The following is a 17,917-nucleotide window of genomic DNA, read 5'->3' as shown; positions in this document are numbered from 1 at the left end:
TCTCAATCTCTCTCTCTGTCTCTCTCTCTCTCTGTCTCTCTCTCTCTCTCTCTCTCTCTCTCTCTCTCTCTCTCTCTCTCTCTCTCTCTCTCTGTCTCTCCTCTCTAATTCCCTTTGCTGGCTGCTGTCCAGTCTTTAAACCCAACTCTTATATGATGTATTATGAGTATTATGAGAAAATTCTTTTAACTCTTATCACCTCCTACTCCCAGAATATGATTTCCTAAAGTTCCATTTAGCAAAACTACAAAGAAGCCAGGAGAGCCTTGAGGAAGGTGATTCCACTTAATAAATCTGTCCATATGTCCCTCTTGTTCCATGCATATCAGAGGTTCTGTAGAGGGGAAAGGTGATCAAAAGGGCTGGTGATCCTTGCCTTATTTCCCTTCAGCAATCAAATCAAAGCTTTAAAATCTCCCTTAGTTAAAATCTACTTTAGAAAACCAGACTAGTGCACAGGCAAAGTTTGTAGGTACACGTAAAAAATAGAAAACAATAATCATGTCAATCACATGCAAATGATGATGTAGAATAATTAGTATTCTATATTACCCATAGTAGCATGTGGATATACAGGGACAGAATACTTTAAAACTCAATCAATCAATAAATGTTTATTAAATCCCTACTATATGCCAGGTACTATGCTAAGTGCTAGGGATACAAAGAAAGCAATAGCACTTATGTAACAGAATTACACATTAAAAACCAAATCATCATTCTTATGAAACACATAAAACACAAAACACATACATGTTACTTGCTGCCAGTTACATAGCTCACAGGCATAAATGAGAACTCAAATTTGTAAATATGCCTGTGATCTCTCTAATGTACCTCCAACAATACATGAAATTCATTCATCCTTGCCCACAAGTAACACTGTGACTCTTGCCTACATGTCTATCGGAAGGGAGATAACGTATTTTCTTTTATGTCTCGACACTGGGAGGACGCCAATATACACACGGGTTCTCCACTGGATATGCCTTGCCCCATTCACAAGTCTAGTCATCACTTTTTAAAATTGTAAATTTTTGATGAGATACTTCATTCTAGTTCTTTTTAATAGTACTGGTTTCACATATTGCAAGAATATCAATACTTATGTGCCTCATTTTATTTGGTAGTATGTATACTTGTTAGTCTTTAAAGAAAGATATAACATCCTATGCCAACTTCATTATGGTTTTTAGATGTCCTCAGAATTGTGATTCTAAGCATCCTTTATTTCCCTTTCTTCTACTCTTTAAAAAAGATCATACCTTTGTTCTTAGAATCAATACTAAGCATCAGTTCTAAGGTAGAAGAGCAGTAAGAATTAGGCAATGGGCGTTAAGTGACTTGACAAATGTCTGAGGTCAAATTTGAAGTTGGGTCCTCCCAACTCTTGTTCTGTCACTCTAACCACTGTACTACCTGGCTGCCTCATCCCAACCCCCTCCACAAGAAGTACTAGGCTTAACGGCAATGATATATAGTTGGTACATACTACAAAGTAAGTAATTTATGTTGAAAATAAATGGATGCTCATCTGGTAATTTGAAAGGGCTGCTAAGCCTCACTTGAGTCTGATAGGATCTATTCAGCTGAGCCTGCCAAGCTGGCTCAAAGATCCTCAAGTAGTAGTTGGATCTAGGCTAAGTGGGAGATGACATTGCCTAAGTGATCACCAAATGTGCTAGTAATCCCAGGGCTTATAAAGTTCAGTTTAGCCAAGCCTATGCCTCTTCAACAGTGCCCAAGACAAAGTATCTAGTGGGAGTTGTGTGTGTGTTTAACAACTCCTTTAGACCCTTGGGTTAGGGTTGGATTTAATGGTAAAAGGTGGGTTTGGGCTGGTGTTGATGTGCTAAACAGATAACACAAATTTCTGACTGTGGTTTGATAATTCCCTTCTCCTAATTATCTGTAGATGTTCACTAATTAGGAAAGGAAAACTAATTTTCTTTTGGATTAAACTACAACAGGATTTATTATTTATCTAAATGGTTAGGAACAAGGCAATAAGGATAGAGGTTTGGGGAATGCTAAGCTAATCTAATTGATGTGAAGTAATCTAAATCTGTAGATGATGAGTTAACAACAGCCTGGAGATTCTTCTCCCACTCTCAATCCCTGGCTTGACCTGGCTGTGGTATAAACCAAAGGATAGAGAAGGCTAATGGTGCTCTTCTTAATAGCTGGGGTGTTGTTCTCTCTCAGCTCTATTAGTAGCAGGTAGAATAACTTCCTATGACACTGGAGTATGGATGCTGGATTGCAGGTCTATGACCTACCCTCCCTTCAACCATCCTCTTCCCAGGATTCTCAAAACTGAGACTAGGTGTCTGTAGTCCCAGGGTATTTATAGGGGTGGTTCAAATTGTCTTTTGGCTCTGGCTCACCACCACCTGGGCACATTCCAAAGTCTTTAACCGAAGATCCTGTCACTCAAGATGTTCTCCATTTTGTACCAGAAGTTCCTTATTACATTTATAAATGCCTATTGACTTGTTTTGACTTGAGTAAAAGGTACAAGACAGGGACATTTTGTAATTTTCTTTGTTTCATAGGTTGATATGGCCAAAAGATTCTTTACCAAGTGGCTAAACTATTGGTAATGAGCTATTCTTCCTTTAGTTAGGTTGATCCTCTAAAAGCAAAATTGGTCTGTTGCTGATAACATGTCTAGGTCCTTTCTAACACAATAGACTCTTTCAGAGCTTATACTCCATTGTCATGCACAGAGCCATCATCATACTATAGTGAGGCTTCAGAGTAGGACTTGATGAAACTGGTAGATTGGTTCTTAAGGGTAGAACCTGCCTATCTCACTTTTTTTTTTGCTGGATTGCAGGTCTATGGCCTATCCTACCCCAGGATTCTCAAAACTGAGACCAGGTGTGCTGTATTCCCAGGGTATTTATAGGGGTGGTTCAAATTGTCTTTTGGCCCTGGCTCACTGCCAGGCTGAATTTTTAATCTCTTTGATCAAGCAAGTCCAACAAACTAAAAAATATAGACAAAAATGGTTACACCATTATTTTAGGTGCACATTAGACTATTTTCTGATGTTGGATTATTTTGTAGAGTCAAACATTGCCTAATTTTTCAAGTATTTGTTATAGGATGGCTCATATTGTCCTGATATTTTGTGATTTTCCTGAGTTTTCATGCATACTTAGTTGTAATTTTTCAAGGAAAACTGACAAAAGGAGTATTTTTTCTAATCCAATGAAATTAGTGTGTTCTTATAGTACAATATCTAGTGGAAGATCTCAAATTTCACTCGTGCAGGTGTTAGTGGTTGTGCTTGTCACATATATCCTTCACTACTTCTATTGATATCATCATGGCTTCTGACAAACAGGGCTTCCAGGAGAGGGCATTGGCAATTGCATTAGTCTTCCCTGAGTTCCCTGAACTCATAGCTGGCTAATGTGACCATTCATCTCTAGTTGGCAGCATCAAGCTTGGCACCGCTCATAATGTAAGTCAGTGGGTTGTTATCTGTCCATACTTAAAATTGATCTCCATTCATATATTTCTAACACTTGTCAGTAAAAGCCCACTTCAAAGCCAAGAGATCCAATGTGTGTATGGGATAATGAATCTCACTGTCAAATCATCAACAGGCAAGTGCAATAGTTTTCAGATGCCCATCACTGCCAGACACTCTAGGCTGGTGTCAGTGTTTAATATAAAGGGTTTTTTGATTTACATATGCCAGTGAGGGTAGAGGGATAGCTGCAAGAGGCAGTTGACAAAATCTCTGAAAGGCTGTTCATATTTTGTGTCTCATTAATCTCTGAATGTTTTCAGAGTGAGGTTTAGTGCAGATTTTTCTGTTTTATTCTTCTATTTCCTATTCTCAACTCTATGCTTAAATTAGATCATTGAGAGGTTTTGTAATGATGACAGAATTCCTTACACATTTCTGGTGGTATCTATCTTATCCAAATATTTAGCTTTTGGAAAGATTTTGTTGTGGTGGTTGTTTGCTTGCTTGTTTGTTTGTTTGCATCTTCAAACTGATCTGCACTTTCCTCACACTCTCCAAATCTTTCAATCCAAAAGAAATCAATAGAATGTAAATGCCTTGATGGCAGAGAAAATTTAAAAAATTTGCAACCCAGGAGCTAACACCAAGTCTGATACTTTGTAAGGGTCTAAGAAATGTTGGTTGGATTAATGAGAACAGGAACGATCCAGACATCTCCATGAGTCACTGGAAAGTGGTGGATGCTCCTTGAAACTTGCTCTCAAACTGCTAGAATCCTATTGGGTGGGTAAAAGGTATTATTCCTCATCTTTCTCTTCTATGGTGATCTTATAGTGTCTGATACAAGTCAAACCTTAAAAGCTAATGTTTCACTAGCTGACAATTCCAGGTGTGTGGTGAACCTAGGGTACTGTGGACTGATCAACTTAATTTTCCTATTTGATGTCCAATAGGTTATACACTAGATCATACTAGTAGTCTTCAGTGGTACTACTGTAGTTGAGGAATACAGACTATGGGACTCCATGATGACATCATTGACTGAAAGTTCATTTAGATAGTCCATCTCAGAAAGGGAAATTTTTGCAAACTTCTCTCACAGATTCTGCTTATAAAATAATTAATTTGCATGAGTTGCTCCTAAGCATACCCCACATCACACTAAGGTAATGATATTATATCAGCTTTGGATGGACTTTTCCCCTGAGAAAATGCTTCCATTTCTCTGGCAATGTAAATTAACTCAAGCTGACTTTCTCTGGATGAGTCCATTCATAAAGTAGAAGGCTCAGAGCTAGCTTTCTTTCTTTCTTTCTTTCTTTCTTTCTTTCTTTCTTTCTTTCTTTCTTTCTTTCTTTCTTTCTTTCTTTCTTTCTTTCTTTCTTTCTTTCTTTCTTTCTTTCTTTCTCTTCTTTCTTTCTTTTTAAAGCTACCACTGGTCTCATGTCTATCTTCAGTGCTTATGGTTAGTGTCATCAGATGGGGTTTAGTGAACTGCTGCTTTTTCCATTAGCTCATAGGAGCCTATCAGTTCTTAATACATATCCCAGAAATCACTTGGGAAAATGATGTCCTATGCTTGGGTTTTTGAAAAGTAAATATGGCAAACTTCAATTAATCAATCAACGCGCAAGCATATATCATCTACTACCTGGTAAGTATTCAGTCATTTCAATTACTGTCTTTCTTCATATTTTAAGTGTTTTTAAACAGTCTTTTTTGCTATTAGATTATTATTAGGTGCTACTTTTAGATTAATTTTTTTTCTCCAGATCTTTTATTGCATAGTTTGGATAAATTCTGGTTTGGAAGCTTTCTCAAACAATGCAGACTAACTTTTCCTTTACAACTTGTATAGTCATTGAGAAATTCCCAGAGTTCTGAGAAATAAAGTGACATCCCTGGACACACAACGAATATGTGTCAAAGGCAGAACATGAACCCAAGTGTTCCTGATATAAGGGGGAAAAAGTTTTTTTTGGGGGGGTTCAATATATTAAAAGATGGTCACCAGAGGATTGAACTATTATCAATCCTCAATTAAGAATAATCTCAAGTCAAAATTAATTTTTATGGAAGTGTATTTACAATTAAGAAGAGAGAGAGGAAATGAGGAAATAAGAATCTAACTCAGTAGGTGAGAGGCCCGGAGGTGAATAAAGCAAAAATTCATTCAGAGTCTATTAAAAGAAGTTTATTAAGAGAAGTTCAGGAAGATTCAGTCTTTAAACTCACCATGTGGAATTTAAAAGAAGATATTTAAAATAGTCTCACCAAGGTCTCAGCATTCCAGCCAACACTCCTTCATGGACCAGAAGAGGTCCTTCATCAGCCTTGCTCTTTACCAGAAGCTCCCAGCTGACTGAGGACCTTCTCCTTTTAAAGGGGTCACTGTGTCTCCCTCTTAATTTGCATGTCCAGTCACAATAGACACATAGTACTGCTTAGGGGGGCAGTCAATTGATTCTGATTCATCACCCACTCTAGCACAAATGGGTTACCTCCCAGAATTAGAAGTGTTCTCACCTTTGGTGATTAAATCTAAAGATGGGCAGTGTAGACTTAATCTAATTAACACACTGACCTCAAAGTCAACTTTCTATTCATAATGCTTCTATAAAGTGTCTGAGTTATTATTTGAAAAATATAATTCTTATCCCCTAATCTTTGCAAATCATTTCCAGGGGTTCCACTTAACAAAACTGCAAAGAAGTGGGGTAAAGCCATGCTTACTATTCCTCACAGCATTTGAGGTCAAGAGTCAATAAATCAATATTTAATAAGCACCTGCTATGGGACTGATGCTGCGAAAAGTTCCAGTGAAGGTTTCTGCAAAAGATATTTAAGAGGAAAGAATTAGATGACAAGAAACAGCCATAGTGGGGATATGATTCTGAACCAGGAGACAAGTAAGAACAAAACCTCATGAAAGGATTCTTAAAGTGGCTTTATTTAATTTAATTTAATAATTTAATAAGTATTTATTTTAATTTAATTTAGGCATAGTGAAGGATATGTGTAGGAAAAGAAGAATAAGGGGAGGAAGGAGAAAATAAGGAGAGGAAGAAGAAGAAGAAAAGAAGAAAAAGAAGAAGGAAGAGGAGGAGGAGGAAGAGGAGAAGAAGAAGAAGGAGAATGAGGAGAAGGGAGAAGGAAGAGCAGCAGGAGGAGTAGGAGAAGGAGCAGGAGGAGCAGGAGGAGCAGGAAAAGTTGGGAAGAATCTAAAAAATGGGAGGTCTTGAATATTAGAAGTAATTTACTGTGAGTTCTATCTTCTCCCCTCTTCCTCTTCTCCTTTATACTCAGATACCTTTTGATGCTATCTTATTCTTTACTTCTATCTCACATGAATAAGTATCTTTATACTTTACCAAGGCTTCACTCTTTATACCTCTACTTATTAAAATTATCTCATTCTATCTTTTCTTCTTCAACAGATCGCCCCTTCTGTTATCTCCACTCTTTCATTTATTTTCAAGCTCTCTTTCCATTGGATCATTCCCAATTGCTTACCAACATTCTCTGTTGTCTCTCCCTCTATGAAAAAATTTTCACTTTTTCCCTCCATGGCCAGGAATTGTTCTCTTCTATCTCTTCTACTCTGTTGGTGCCTCTGCTTTCTCTCTTCTCACTCTTCTTAATCCTTTAAAATCTTTTTTCCAACTTTATCATTCCACTGAAACTGTTCTTTCCAAAGTTAATAATGATCTTTCAACTCTCTTCTCACTCCAATCCTCCCTCCATTCAACCACAAAAAAATTTTTTTTAAACTCTAGGTTTAAACATCATCCTCCAACTCAATAAATTCTAATATCTTCCTTTTGCCACTAGATTCAAATACAAAATGCTGTTTAGCATTCAGAACCTTTCATAGCCTAATCCCTTCCTACATTTCTGGTCTTCTTACACCATAGTTTCTGACATGAATATTTTTTATCCAGTGCCACTAGCTTCCTGTATGTTACATGAACAAAACCCTCTAACTCTTGACTGGGTTTTTCTCTGACTGTCCTCTGTGTGGGGAATACTTTCCCTCCTTATTTCTGCTTATCTACTTCCTGGCTTCTATTAAATTGCAACTGTTGTGAGGAAGATTATTTAGTATTAGTTGCATATAGTTTATATGGACCTAGCAGGAAGGGCTGGAGGATTCCAAGATGGAATGAAGGAGCAGGAAATGGAGGCTTGTGCTCTGAGAGAGACCCCATTAGTGGTTGGACATAACTGTTGCTAACCCTGAGAGATCTCAGAGTTAGGAAAAAACTGCATCCAGATTCCCTGGGATCCTGAGAGGTGAAAGCTTTCAGCAAGTGGACAACTGACCTGCATAGCTGCACCAAGTGGGGAAGTGATTTGGAATCTGGTGGACAGCATTTCAAACTCACTCTCTCTCTACCTGGGTACCTTGGATCACCTGGTGGAGTTGGCTCTTGATTTCCTGTGACCATCCTTGGATTACCTTAAGACCCCAAAGCGACCCTCAGGCCTTTTTAGCTGAGCTGACCAAACCTGGCTGGAACCAGGTTTGAAGGAGCCTTCCCTGTGACTTCAGTTCTGTTCCTTTGGTCCCTGCCTGGCTTATGTCAATATGATAGAGTAGCTAAGTCCTTCCCTGCCCCTTGTGGTTTGCCCTTAGGGTTTTAAGTATGGAATCCCTTATTCTCATCCTTCATTATTATTTTCCCAACTAAACTGTATTAACTTTTACTTTTGCCTGCTGATTCCATAGACCCTGGCCTAGGATGAGTGGGGTGACAGTTGGGCCAACTGCCATTCCTGGGTCAGTTAAAAGCTAGGCAGTGAGCCCTGGTCTCCCTTTCCTGGTTGGTCCTGTCTCTCCTTTAACCCAGTGTGAACCCACAAAATATTTAGGATACATTTTAATAATAATAACAACATCCCTGTTGCCTCAGTTTTACACAACTAAAATCTCATCATTTCCCAGAAGCTTCCCTATCCCCTCTAAATTCTAGTGCCTTAGCTTTCTTAATTATTTCCCATTTCTTCTGTAGATAGCTTGCTGTATATATTTTTTGGAATGTTGTCTCTCCCTGATTAGATTATAAACTTCTTTACTATAGTGATTTTATTTTGCCTCTTTTTGTATCCCTGCTGCTTTGCACGAGGTCTAATATAAGATCTTGTATAATAATAATAATAATAATAATAATAATAATAATAATAATAATAATATCAACATTGATGAGTATGGACTTAGTCAATTGCAAATCCCTGTAGTTTTTTTGAACAGAGGAATGATAAGATCAGAACTGTGCTTTAGGAAAATTAAGCCAAAAGTAGTGCATAAAATAGATAGAAAGTAATTAGAGCTGGAAAGGGCCTCACAGAGCCAATCTAAGCCTTTAATTGTACAGAGAAAAGTCTGAGGAATATATAGAAGTGACTTTTCCAAGATCACATAGGAAGTAGAAAAGTCAGAATTTGAATCTACCTTTCAGATGCTCTAAGCATTATCTCAAGAACTCAACAAAGAAGTAATGAACTGGATTAGTGCCAGTAGCAGTGAAAAGAAGATGTGAGAGGCATTGCAGAAATAGAGTTGATAGGATTGATAAGTGTTTTATGTTGAATTTATCTTTGGCCTGGAACAATGTTGGTATCATTAATAGCAAGAGCAAAGCCAGGAGAAATTGCCAGGAGGAATGAGGAAGGAGGAAAATGTCATGATTACTTCTCTCAATCAGAACCCTTGGTCTGGTGGCAGACTTCTGATTCAATGATCAATCTCCTTCTTTTCCCAGGTGCCTTATATCTATTCTCCTCCAAATTTTGCCACATTCCATAAGCCCCTCTACATCTCTCATTTCCTGAAATTTTCCTTGGACTTTTGACAATCTGCTATTGTCAAGCCTGTAATATTTTGGCATTCTATCTGTATTTTGTCTCTAACCTCTTATTGAAATGGTTTTGGCTATGATTTATCAACCTGATGACCAGCTTTTGGGTCTGTTCTTAGTTTTGAATTCTCAACCTTTACACAAACTCTCATAGTCTTGGTACTGGAAGCTTTAATATCTGCAACCTACCTGCCTGGTACATGGACAGTGCAGTTTTATCCTCAAGACAATGCTTTTAATTGCAATCAGATATTAAAATTTGGTGATGGGGATGACATTTTTCCTTTATGACATTTAAAATACAGAGGATAAACATGTTAAGCTATCAGTTAAAATGGAATAAAAAAGGAGCATGCCCAAGTTAAGTGCTTAGAATATAAAACTGTAAAATTTCAAAGACATGATAATATTGTTAATAAATGTTTCATGCTATTTTATTATTCATAAATATTCCTGTAAAAGAACATTTGTAACTTGATGTTTGATATAGACTAAACTATTAGAAAGATGAAAATAATGGAAAACTTTGGAGGAATTCTTTGAAATGATCAATATATTTTTGCAACTATGGCTTTCAAGGAAGTCACATAATGTTTTTCAGTATGGATAATACACATTTTCATTATGAATTTACCAGAGAATTATGGCAAGACAACCAATCTCTTTCTACCCACTTTGTGGCTTTAATAGTGCCTTTGCATGTGTAATCTTTGTTAATGAAGATGAAATGTATGTAAAGCACATTATGCACCATCTGAAGCAGCATTAGAGTACTGAGGTTGGGAAACAGTTTTTTAAAGGATATTCAATCAAAATCAAAACAAAGAGGTTCTTTGGAACATATGGTGATTTTGCCCCAAGCAATATTTTTATTAGTGCCTAGATTTAGATACTGTTCACAAATATGTAGTGTTAGAAATATTTAGAATACATTCTCTAAAAATATTAAGCATTTAAAAGTAAAACAGAAGTTAAGAAGTCAGATGAATAAATAATACTGAATCTCATGATTGTTTTTATTAAAAAGCTCAGGGCAGGGACCAGGTAGTATGGTACTTTTTTGTTTCCATTACAAGACCAAACAAGGCACCTTAAAACACCTATTGCTTGATTAATTAAGGATGAATACAGGTTGCAGGTTGTAAAAATTCTTTGGTCATCCATCTTTTTTCCTATATCCTTTATTTTTGGGTAGAGCCTATGCTTAGTGCTCAGTTACTTGCGGGTTTGAGTTTAAAGGATCTATGATTAAGGGGCTGACCAGGTAGGTGAGAAGCTAAGGATTAAGGGGAAACATGGTAGAGGCAGCATTTCATACTATTTTCACTCCGAATAAATATAAATCATTTTGTTACATTATTTTCTTTTTAAATGTTTTAGTATGTACTTGAGTATAAGTTCATGCTTATTAACTAATCTCATCTGCAAGTCATCTTTAGGTGTAAAATAAAGACAAAGGAACACAGAGTGTTGATTTTTTAAAAGTATAGTAATGGATTCGAGACAATAAGATAGCTAGACAATCTCACAGAAATTTCCAAAGGGAATGGATAGCTTGCTAATGACATGAGCTTTTTTGTGGTCAGGACCAAGAGTACATCACATTATTCATTTTACTCTCCATACTAATCTCCAGGAAAATTACTGAGCCTCTAATTTGAAGAGAATGGGTTGATTTACATGATTAGAAGTAGTTTCTTTACTGGGAGACACTGACTGCAATGAAGTTACAGGCCTATTCCCAAACCAGTTCAATTCTTCCTATTAGATTCCAAACTCAGATATCATAGATATCTTTGGATGTCCCTCATGCCTAGGAGAGTGCCTGGAAAAAGCAGGTGCTCAACAAAGGCTTGCTGGATTCTATGGAAAGAATACCAAAGAATACCAAAGAAAGATTGTTGGAAGTTGTTTTAAATAATAATTTATCATCTTCATGCTCCGTAGGGTTTTTAGTTCATTTACAGATAAAAAATTGTAAATGCCACTCACTTGAATTGTAATCTACTCAACTAATTTACTCAGGTGTTAACTCTTTTAAGCAGTTTCCACATGTGCAAGGGAGAGAAACAGCCTGGTGGTAAGAACACACCTGAATGCTATTTGACTAGTTAAACATCTATTAGATTGAGTTTAGAAGCTTTGAGCAGTGCTTTGTTTTGAGAGAAGCTATTTTTGCTTAGGTGGAGGGAGCAATTAAGGGCTATATCACATCTTGCCTCTGGTATTCATCCTGGCTTGATTTCTGTTTACCAGATCCTTTAAGTTGATGCTACCACTCCCGTTTCAGTTTTCTTGCCTACTATCTTTAGCATTGCTTCTTCCTTTTATGGAACTTAGTAACTTATTCCATTAGTTTATCATTTTCAGGTTTATAAATCACTTTCTTCATAATAATTCTTTGAGAGGTAGTGAGATATTATTTCCCACATTTTAGAAATGAGGAAACCAAGGCTTAAAAGATTATAAATTGCTCTACCAAGCTCATGCAAGTAATTATAGAAGCCACGATTGAACTTCATTCTTCTCACTCCAAATCTATTACTCTCATTTTGGTTCATGGGAGGTTTCATTTAATCCAACATCTATGGCTGGGAAGTGGAGGTGGAAGAAATGAATGATTCCAACAACAGCAGTGCCATGACATTTTATGGCTTTCATAAAGGTACCATAGAGGTACCATGACTCTCTTTAAGCTCTCCCACTTTGAGCACTGTCACCTAATAATTCAGTCAGTGAACTAGTATTTATTAAGCAGCTTCTATGCCAAACGTCATGTTAAATTTTGTGGAAAAGATAGGCATAAACAAACAATAAAACTCCCCAACAATCCCTGATCCCAAAGAGGTCACAGTCAAATGGCAAAAATAATCTACAAACGGGGCAGCTGGGTAGCTCAGTGGATTGAGAGCCAGGCCTAGAGATGGGAGGTCCTAGGTTCAAATCCGGCCTCAGACACTTCCCAGCTGTGTGACCCTGGGCAAGTCACTTGACTCCCATTGCCTACCCTTCCCACTCTTCCACCTATAAGTCAATACACAGAAGTTAAGGGTTTAAAATAAAAAAAATCTAGTTTAAAAAAATAATCTACAAACAACAGTGTACAACAAGATGCACAAAGGATGAAATAATACCAGAGGGAATATAAGATCAGTCTAGTCATCTAACCATAAGATTAAGGTAGCCTGAGGAAGACTTCTGAAGAAGATGGACTTTAGATGAGACTTTAAGAAAGACAAGGAAGCTAGGAGATTGAGATGAGGAGGAAGAACATTAAAGGCATGGGGGATAGATTGAAAATGCTTAGTCAGGGGACAGAGTAATGTGTGGGAGACCAGTGTCACAGAGAAGAATACCTTGGGGAATAAGGTGTAAGAAGACTGGAAAGTTAGGAGGGGGCCAGGATGAAAGAAATTACATGCCATGCAGGATTTTATATTGGTTCCTAAAGATGTTAAGAGACTATTAGAATTTATCAAAAGGAGGTGGGGAATAAATGGTCAGTTTTCAATTTTAAGAAGGTCAATTTACAGCTAAATAAGTGGTAGGTGGTTTGGAGTGGGGAGAAACTTGAGGCAGAGAGACAAGTCTAGAGACTATCAGAGTAATGTAGGCTTGGGGTGATAAGGGTCTACACAAGAGTGATAGCAGTGTCATTGAATAGGAGGGGTCATATATACAAGCAATGTTAAAAAAGTAGGAAAAAAACAGGACTTGACCATTGATAGCATATGTGGGGTAAGAAATACTAAATTGTGAGCCTGGGTGACTAGGAGAATAGTGGTACATTTAAATAGTAATAGGAAGGTTAGGAAGAAGGGAAATTTTGAGGAGAAAGATATTGAGTTCAATTTTGTATACATTGAGTTTCAGGTATCTATGGGATATCTAGTTCAAAATATCTAAAAGGAAATTGGAGATGCTAGATGAGATTGAGAAAGAAGAAGATCTCAGAGGCATCTGCATAGAAATGATAATAGAGGCTGTGGGAGTTCCAAGATCATCAAATGAAATGTATAGAGGGAAGAGAGAACAGTGTCCAAGACAGAGCTTTGGAAGACTTTCATTGTTATCATTATTGGTAGGTGTGACATGGATTAAGATCTAGTAAAGGAGACAGAGAAGAAGCAGGTGGGTAGGTAGGAGGAGAATCGAGAGAGATTGTGTCACAAAAAACCTCTTCTAGAAAGGTGAGTATCAAGAAGAAGAATGTCAAAATGTCCAAGACTGTAGAGAAGTCAAGAGGAATTAGTCATCAAGTATTTATTAATCACCTCTGTGTTCTAGGTACTGGGCAAGACATTAGGAATACAAAAAAAATGGAAGAGTCTCTTCCCTCAAGCAGCTCACAAACAATATTTTAATTATATACAAGTGTTTTTATTTTTGTTCAGTTGTTTCAGTCATGACCAACTCTTTGTGACCACCTTCATATTTTGTATATCATATTTGCATTATATATATTAAGTATATATGTTAAATAAATATATATGTTAAACATATATAAATTTTTGTGGGGGGAACATATAGTAACTAAAGAGATTAGGGAACATTTCATGTTCACAATGGATCTCATTATTTTTCTCCTGGAAGTGACATTCTTTCTGAATTTCCTCATGTATGCCCAGGGTACCACCATGAGTCACCTAGGTTCACATTCAGGATTTTTTCCTTAATTCTTCACTCTTCCTCACTCTCTCCACATAGTCAATCCATTGCTGATTCTTATAATTTTCTTATCAACAATATTTTTTACATCCATTTCTTTCTTTCTACTTCTATATCCACCACTTTAGGCCTTCATCATCTTTTACCTGCATTACTGAAATGGTGTCCCTTCCTCAAAGTCTCTCTTCTCTTTGAAGCTGCAAAAGCATTTTTCTTTAAGTGAAAACTAGACCACAGAACTCCTCTATGCAATAAATTCTGAAGACCTGTAGGGTGAATTATAACCTCCACTGTTTAGTTTTTAAAGTTCTTCACTGTGTGAACTCAACCTACCTTTCCATATTTATATATTAATCCCCTTTCTGACCTTTATTGTTAACTTTCACAATATTCTTTGCTGTTCTTCATACAGGATACTTGATCACTCATCTTACTGCTTGTATAGTAATTGTTCTAAAGGACCAAGGTACTGCCTCCAAAGCTCTGGATGGGTGTTTGTTGAGAAGCCCCCAATTTTAACTATTTTCAAATAGCACAATATTATCTTATTTGGAGATCTCTTGACAAGCTACACATCTTCTCATTTGAGTTCTGAGTTTCTGAGACACACCATGGTATATTTTCTACATACAAGAAAATGTCCATGGAATAAATAGTTCTTCCCTGTTTGAGGAGGCCTTCAGTGGCTTGTTCTTAAGTTCCTTGGAATTTCTAAGTTTCCAAACTTCTCTCACAAAAATTGTTGGGTGCCTTTAACTATAGTCAAAGGAAAGGATGCCACCTTATGCTTTTGAATAGTGCCTGTAGGCACATCATGACTTTATACTATTGGCTGAATTCGGAGAAGATATCATTGATTCTAAAAGGTAACTTATTTAGGAGTCTTTGTATGGGCATCAGGTAGACAGAAAATCATAGCAACTTACACAAGACATCATTAGTTTTTCTTGTGTAAGGGTACGTGGGTAGAAGTGTGAGCCTGACTAAATGATTAGGCAGAAAGGTACTTTTGTGCCTTTCCTTTTCTTGGAAAAAATCTGGGCCTATCCTCTTAATCCAAGAGATTGCCTTTAATAGTGCATATGTGGAATGGAGAAGAGGAGGTTGGGGGTGGGTGTTTGTGGCTAGCAGTGAAATGTGTGGCATACAACATTATCATAATGTTGCTCTTGATAGGAGTATTTTCTATGTTTAATTAGATGATTACCATGTCTATTCTATTTTAGCTCTTCTGTCATCAGTGTTTCAGGCGGAGATACAAAAGAGATAATTGGCAAAGTGGCTCTTTCTATTTTTCTATATTGTCTGGTTTCCAAGACCTTGAAAGCAAATGATGGTAGATGACTTCCCTGGTTTTCTATGTCTATCACATCTGACTGGCAGATTCTCACCAGTCTTTGTGAAGGGATATAACCTCGTCCACTACAGTGCTACTTCCTGAGTAACCATCCTTTTGTGCAATGAGTATGTATAATGAGGATTTGCTAGAGGATATAGCCAAGCTTACATCTGCTAGAGAGAGAAAACGAAATGTAGACAATGCCACATGCACTTAGGCAGAGATTGATGAAGTACCAAAGAAAGGTCAAGAGAAATTCTATCAACGATTACCATAGAGATATCCACATTGGGTACACCTAAGTAACATTGAGCTCTTTTGTTAAGCAGAGAAACTCAAGATAAAGAAATAGATATTTGTTATTAAAATGTAAATATTGTTGCCTGGAGTTATGATTTTTCTATTGAGAAACTTTTAATAGAAATTCAGTGCTCCACTTTTACTCCAACTTAGTCTAATAGCATTTCCTGATGTGTTGAAATGTTAAATGATTTGCCTAGAACTTTACAGCTAGTATATACCCAAGGTAGGACTTGAACTCAGGCCTTCCTGACTCCTAAAATCAGATTTCATCATCATTGGTTTGGGGGGGCAGCTGGGTAGCTCAGTGGATTGAGAGCCAGGCCTAGAGATGGGAGGTCTCAGGATCAAGTCTGGCATCAGACACTTCCCAGCTGTGTGACCCTGGGCAAGTCACTTGACCCCCATTGCCTACCCTTACCACTCTTCTGCCTTGGAAAGACAGAAGGTAAAGGTTTTAAAAAAATCATCGGCTTAGGGTCAAGGGCTTGATTTATAATTTTATTGGTATAGAGATATCCTGGGTAAGGAAACTTTCTTTACCAATGCACGTTGGCAGCTTCTGCACAAATTCTAGAATTAGAGAATTATCAGGAGCTCTGAAATACTAGGTGACTTGCCCAGGACCACATAGTCAATGTCAGAGACAATATTTTAACCCGACTTCTAGTGATGAACTTTGTAATAAATAAGAATGATAATAATGATATTGCATTACCTTATAATGTAATACATACTATTTATACAATATTTATGGTTTACAAAGTACTTTACACATGCTCTCTCATTTGAACCTCAATATAAATCTGTGGGATAGATAGCCCATAGTTTCTAATGCTTCTTTCTACTTTAAAAGCCTATCCTGAGGGTTATAGTTATAGGAGTTTTTATTTACTTTGGAAATAAGATTTTAATGACCCAAATCTCTTTTGGTGGCACAAATATCTTCCATTCTTTAACAAATCTCCATCAACCAAAATATATGGATGTGAAGGAGATCCAGAACACTGAGTGAATCTAATAAACAGGCCATGCAATATGATACAGATACTAATTTCCTGACTAAAAAAATGAAAGGCAAAAAATATTATAGAAGGTCATCCTCATCACCTTAAAGAAGAGAATTACCAGAATGTCCTTATGCAATTGTGCTTCATTTGAGCCCAGTGGACTGAGCCAGGTAGCCAGGCCCTTATTCTGGGCCAAGTTCAAGTATTTGCTGGCTTTTCCCCCACTGTTTTTGGCCAAGCAACCTTTGAAGCTGAGTGCCATTATCCATCACAAATGCAAATGATTTTCTCTACTAACATTGGCTCTACCTTTTGGGTTTCTTCTTACTTTGAAATTATGCAAGCACTTAACAATTGCCCTGTCAAATGGTAACTATTCCTTCATCAACAGAAGAATTCCAAATTCAATCAATACAGAAGAAATATCAGTGATGGGTGATAGCTAAGAGACTGATAGAATATGCCTTTTTTTTTTTTTTGGTAAACTTTTACTTTCCAACTTAAGATCAATGCTATGTACTGGTTCTGAGGTAGAATAGCAATAAAGGCTAGGCAATGGGGATTAAGTGACTCATCCAGGGTCATGAAGGTAGGAAGTGACTGAGGCCAGATTTGAGCCCAGGACTTTCCAGCTGGCTCTTAATCCACTGAGCACATAACTGCCACCATCATAGTCTTTTTTTTTTAACCCTTAACTTCTGTGTTTTGGTTCCTTGGTGGAAGAGTGGTAAGGGTGGGCAATGGGGGTCAAGTGATTTGCCCAGGGTCACACAGCTGGGAAGTGGCTGAGGCCGGGTTTGAACCTAGGACCTCCTGTCTCTAGGCCTGGCTCTCACTCCACTGAGCTACCCAGCTGCCCATCATAGTCTTAATGGCAGTACCTTCCACAGTAATTCTATGGAGGTGACCAGGTTGCCAGTAGAGTGGAAAACAAAGATAATTGGAATATTATTCTTGACCTTCTATCCATATGGGTTCCAGGCAGAGTCAGTTTCTTTCCCTATTTTTAGCCATTTCAAGGTATTAGTATAAATAACTCAAGAATATGATATTTGAGATTTAATTACCTGTGGATATTTCCTTTTACCTCTAATCTTGTCTCTGGCATTTCATTCACTCTCCCTCTACAATATTTGCCATAAATCCTTGTTTCTAGACCTCTAAACACCAAAAGAATGTGCAATTCTGATATTTATAGAATCAGAGACTATTAGAGGTAGATGAAATCTTAAATATTATCTTCTCTAACCATTTCCTT

This window comes from Gracilinanus agilis, chromosome 1, assembly GCF_016433145.1.
Source record: "Gracilinanus agilis isolate LMUSP501 chromosome 1, AgileGrace, whole genome shotgun sequence".
In the NCBI taxonomy this organism is placed as follows: domain Eukaryota; kingdom Metazoa; phylum Chordata; class Mammalia; order Didelphimorphia; family Didelphidae; genus Gracilinanus; species Gracilinanus agilis.
The sequence above is the reverse complement of the archived record's forward strand: the minus strand, read 5'-3'. Positions refer to the sequence as shown.